The sequence below is a fragment of the Tamandua tetradactyla genome, chromosome 5, assembly GCF_023851605.1.
Source record: "Tamandua tetradactyla isolate mTamTet1 chromosome 5, mTamTet1.pri, whole genome shotgun sequence".
Lineage (NCBI taxonomy): Eukaryota > Metazoa > Chordata > Mammalia > Pilosa > Myrmecophagidae > Tamandua > Tamandua tetradactyla.
In genome coordinates this window covers 82,574,513-82,580,039 of record NC_135331.1, presented here as the reverse complement: position 1 = coordinate 82,580,039, position 5,527 = coordinate 82,574,513, and the positions used below count along the sequence as shown (strand labels likewise).

Below are 5,527 nucleotides of genomic sequence, written 5' to 3'. Positions count from 1 at the left end.
AGAAAACTGGCAAAATTAATGTGTGGCTTTGGCTGGAAGCCATGAACTTGGATATTTAGCAGAAGAGATTTCCAAATTAAATGTGGAAAGTGCAGCCTTGTTTCTCCTTGCAGCTTATAGTGAAATGAGACAGGAAAGACATAAGCTGAGAACTAAAATCTTGGGTACAAAGAAACCAGAAACTGATGCTCTGGAACATTCCAGGCTTCCAGGGAGACCCCAGAGAACAGTGCCCTACATGAGGATTTAACCAAATGTGCAGCTAATCAGCCACTTCAGAGAAAGCCAGGATTGGACTTTCTCTAGTTATCTAGAAAGAATTTGTGGAAACTCCTTATGTCTGATGGGCATGATCCAAGGCTACTGCTTAGAAAGCCAATGAGAGAGTGGTGGGATCTGTATAAAGAGAACCACTGCCAGTCAGGACTGAGAGGGAAAGAAAAAGGACACACTGGAGGAAAAATAACTTCAGAGACAAAACCATGGAGGCTGGGGTCTGAAGTCAAGAAACCTCAGGCCAGGAGAGCATACTCATCTAAGCACATGGAGATGGTGAGTTTGTCCTGAAGGCAGAAGAGGGCCTTCCACCTCATTACAGTGGAAGAGTTATATCTCCTCAGGCCTTGGAGAGGGTGGAGCACATTCTTTGGGGTTTGGGGAGAGCCTGGCTGCCACCACATGTTGGGGTTGAGTGTGTGTCCCAGAGATGTCCAAGAGCCCAGGTGCAGCCCCGATGCTTGGAGAGGGCGGAGCTGAGAAGAAGGTGGTCTCCCCAATGTCCCCCAATGTTGTGTTCAGAGAGAGGCAAGCCACTACATAGGCCCTTGGAAAGGGTAGGACCACCACTTTCTAAAGCCCTGAAGATAAATGACTCACAGATTTTGAAATCTAATGGACTTTACCCTGCAGGATTTCAAAACTGCTTGGGTCTGGTGACCCCTGTGTTCCTCCATTCCTAAGGAAATGGGTATATGTATCCTATGACTTTTCCTCCTTTGTCTGTTGGCAGCAAACAACTTGTTCTGAGTTTTTCAGGTCCAGAGCCAGAGAAGAAATTTGCTTTAGGACAGACCATGCCTCTAATTGACATTGTACTGGTTTTAGCTTTGTATTGCATTTGATTATTACTGAAATGCTTAAAAGTTTTCTGATATTGTGATGGAATGAATGCACTTTGTATATGGGGAAAATGTCATTTACTGTACAGAGGGTGGAATGTGCTGGTTTGAAAAGATTTATGTACTCTAGGAAAAGCCATGTTTTAAACCTAATCAATCTTGTGGGAGCAACTGCTTCTTCTAACCACTATTCAGTACTATGGGTTGGAAACTTAATTAGGTTATTGTATTAGTTAGGGTTCTCTAGAGAAACAGAATCAACAGGGAACACACAAATATAAAATTTATAACAGCGTCTCACGTGACCATGGGAATGCAGAGTCCAAAATCTGCAGGGCAGGCTGTGAAGCTGACAACTCCGATGGAGGGTCTGGATGAACTCCCCAGGAGAGGCTCACCAGCTGAAGCAGGAAGAGAGCCTGTCTCTTCTGAATCCTCCTTAAAAGGCTTCCAGTGATTAGATTAAGCATCACTCATTGCAGAAGACACCCCCCTTTGGCTGATTACAAGTGGAATCAGCTGTCGATGCAACTGACATGGTCATGATTTAATTCTATGAAATGTCCTCATTGCCACAGGTAAGCCAGCACTTGCCCAACCAGACAAACAGGTACCACCACTTGACCAAGTTGACACATAAAGCTGATCATGACAGTTATCTCCATGGAGAGTTGACTCAATTAATTGTGGATATTAAACTTGATTAGATGGGGAGTGTCTCCACCCATTCTGTATGGGTCTTGTTTAGTTTAATGAAATCCTATAGGAGAACAAAGATTTTGGAGAAAGCTTCAGGACATTACAGAGTCACAAAGCAGAAAGTCCATTAGCCAACAACTTTTGGAGATGAAGAAAGTAAATGCCTCCTGACAAGCTTCATGAAACAAGAGGCCTGGAGAGAAAGCCAGAAGATGCCATCATGTTCACCATATACCCTTCCTGCTGAGAGAGAAATGCTGAACGTCAAGGTCTCTTTCCCTGGATCCCTTAGATTGGACATTTCTATAGACTTACTGTAATTGGGACATTTTCATGGCTTTAGAACTGTAAACTTGTAACTTATTAAATTCCCCTTTTTAAAAAGCCATTCCTTTTCTGGTGTATTGCATTCTGGCAGTTAGCACTCTAGAACATAGGTTAACTATCTATTAGGTAGATAATAATGGGAGCAACTTTCAATTGCCATGGGAAAATGAGTACATAGAATCAGAAATAAGTGTGAGTACCTGTTTTTGAAGACTGCTATAACAAATACCATAGACTTTTCTTTGTCCCAAAGAGCAAGGATGTTTTGACTCACAGTTTTGGAGGCTTGAAATCCAAAGTCAAGTGGTTGGTAAGATCATGCTTTCTCTGAAGTCTGTAGTGTTCTAGTGGTGCCTCCTCAGCAAACCACAGCTCAATCTCTATCCACCTCCTTCATATGGCCACCTGAGTCCTTCTGTATCTTCCCCACTATGTCCAAATTTCCTTGGTTTTAAGCATGTCAGTCATTTTGTATTAAAGCCTATGCTGATTCAGTTTGAACTAGCCTTAACTAATAACATCTTCAAAGTTCCTATTTACAAATGTGTTCACTGTTATAAACCTGGGAATTACTCTAATATAATCCTACCTCTGTAGGGGACATGATTTAATCCATAACTGTCAGCAAGGCATATAGTAAAAGATGCAGGGGCTGGATATGACTTCATTATAGATACTTTTGGAAAAGAGCTGTGATACCAGGTTTTCTCAATCACAAGTGACCTGATCTTGAGTTTGCATGGATGATATTAAGAATTTTTCTTTTTAACTTACAAGCAATGTCAATTTTCATTAAGTGAAGAAAATTCTGGTGGAGACAGGATGGCAGATGAAAAATATTGAAGGTAAAGAAATTAATTACAATGATGAAATTATTTCAACACTATGGAAAAAAATATGATATGAATGACTGTGATAAACTATTCGCATGGCCACTGCTTCTTATAATTCACATTTCAGGTGCAGCATTTCAGCATCAAGCACATCCTCTCTGACCACCCAATCAAATTTGGTCAGTCATATGCACAGTCTCCTGTTGTAAATTTCTGTATTGCACCACTTATCTGTTTATTGAATGATTATTTAATATATACTTTCCTTTACTAAAATGTAAACTCTATGTCAGGAGAGATATCATATTGTGCTCATTGTTGCACTGCCGTGCCTTGGAGTATAATGGCTAATCTCTGAGCTCAGTAAATACTTGTTGAATAAATGAGTGAAGAATGAAATAATATCAATGGCAACAGAAATAGAGAGAAATGGACAGATATGAGAAACAGAGAAAACATTTATTTGAACTACTTTATAAATAATAAGTGAGAGATTAAAGATTGAAAAGTTAAAATGATTTTTTTTCATAGTACTCTGAGTATGTTTTGGCCATCAATTGAGATAGTGAATATAGAAGAGAAGCAGTTTGAAAAGATACAAACAGTGTAATTTCAGATTTTTTGAATTGTAGGTAAGGCATTTTGGACCTCATTACCTTTCTGCTTTACCAGATATGGTTAAATGCAATACGGAAATTTATCTCCTCTGAAGGAATTTTTCAGATGACTTTACTTCTCTTTTTTCCAGTTCATGAGCCTCAACTGCTTCTTGTTGCAGGAGAACAACGTGTCTGTCAATGATTTACATTTACCAAATATTCTCAGGTCCATGGGCCATGTTTCCTAACTGTTTACCCTCATCCTGCTCACGTTCCTAGCATCACTGGTAGGCAATGCACACATAGCCCTCATCATCAGGACCACCTCAGTGCTCCACACTCTCATGTACTTCTTCCTGGCCAGCTTGTCTCTCCTGGAGATTGGCTACGTATGCTCCATCATACCCAAGATGCTGCAGAGTCTTGTGGGTGAAGTCCAAAGAATTTCTCAAGAGAGTTGTTCCATGCAGATATCGTTCTTTTTGTTTTTTGGTATTAGTGAGAGCAGACTTTTGGCAGCCATGGCTTTTGAGCACTATATGGCCATATACCTCCCACTCCACTGTGCAACAAGAATCAGTCATAGCGTGTGTGCCCATCTGGCAATGGTTTCTTGTGGGGGTGGGCTGCATGGTTGACATCATCTAGATCAACTATATTTTCTCTTTGGACTTCTATGGGCCCTGTAAGATAAACCATTTCTTCTTGACCTCCCACTCATCCTGGCACTACCTATGGGGATATATCACATAATGAGGCTGTCATCTTTGTGGACATCCTTGTGCACAATGAGCCCATTTTTCCTGACTATTGTCTCCTATGGCAGAATTCTAGTTACTGTGTAGTTCATTCAATAACCCGAGGGCTGCTGTAAATTGCTTTCCACCTCTTCTTCCCACGTGCTGGTACTGGCACTAGTTTATGCCTCAGCAACCATCACCTACTGAGGCCTACATCCAGCCATTCACCAGGAACAAATTCTTTGCCCTCTTCTACACAGTGGTAGTATCCGTGCTTCAGCCTCATCATCCATAGTTTATGGAACAAGGAAGTTAAGGCAGCCCTCCACAGAAGCCTAGGAAGGAAAAGAGTTTTGACCCTTGGGAAGGATCCCTAGGATCATGCAAATCTGCTCTTTGATAAGATGCATGCATAACCCAAGAGTAAACAAGCAAACAGAAACACAAACAAGCTGTTCCCTCTTCACTCTTTCTTGTAAGGATCTTTGTTAATAACAGTGATTATAACTTTGGAGAGTTCTCAGTGCTCAGATTTAAAGTTCTCATTGCCAAACTTTGAAGGAAGTTGGTTTCTAAAGAAGTTTACAAGGCAAGTCCACCACGAAGTTTTTAAAAAATGTTTTTGTCTATCCAGTTCCTATCTCGAGAATCTGGAAAATTGTTACTCTAACCTTTCAAGAATGTCCTATTATGTAAGTGGCCCATCTGACGTCTACCCTGGTCATAAAAGAGTGTGTTCCATTATACATCCATCTGTTCCACATGACTTTTATTCCCCAAATAACTGCATGAAGTGCATTATTCCTTTACACACAAAAAAAATGTTTACTTTTTTTTAACTTTGTTGTTTCATCACAAAATTAAAGATTTCACTTCTAGATTTGGAGGTACCATAAAAACATGCAAACAAACAAAAAAAAGCAATATTCATTGGAAAATTTTAAAAGGAAAATATGTGAATTTTTAATCACAATATCCCATGATAAAATGTTTTAGATAGGAGAAGTAATATTGAAATTAAGAAATGGAAGAAGAAATCTGAACTAAAAATAATTCCATACATCATATTCAAGGTTTTTATGCAATTAAAAAAATATTACATATGTGCGGATGTTTCCTGGCTCAATATATTTGAATATCTTCCAAAAACTTGATCTCTTGATCTGAAAAGAAACAAATATGGTTACAATATAACTTGGTACCTCTAGGCA

General features: G+C 39.7%; 1 pseudogene; it reads left to right on the top strand.

Moving 5' to 3' along the window:
* The first annotated feature begins 3,728 nt into the window (after nt 1-3,728).
* Nucleotides 3,729-4,693, top strand: LOC143683150 (olfactory receptor 10C1-like; annotated as a pseudogene).
* The last annotated feature ends 834 nt before the right edge of the window (nt 4,694-5,527 follow it).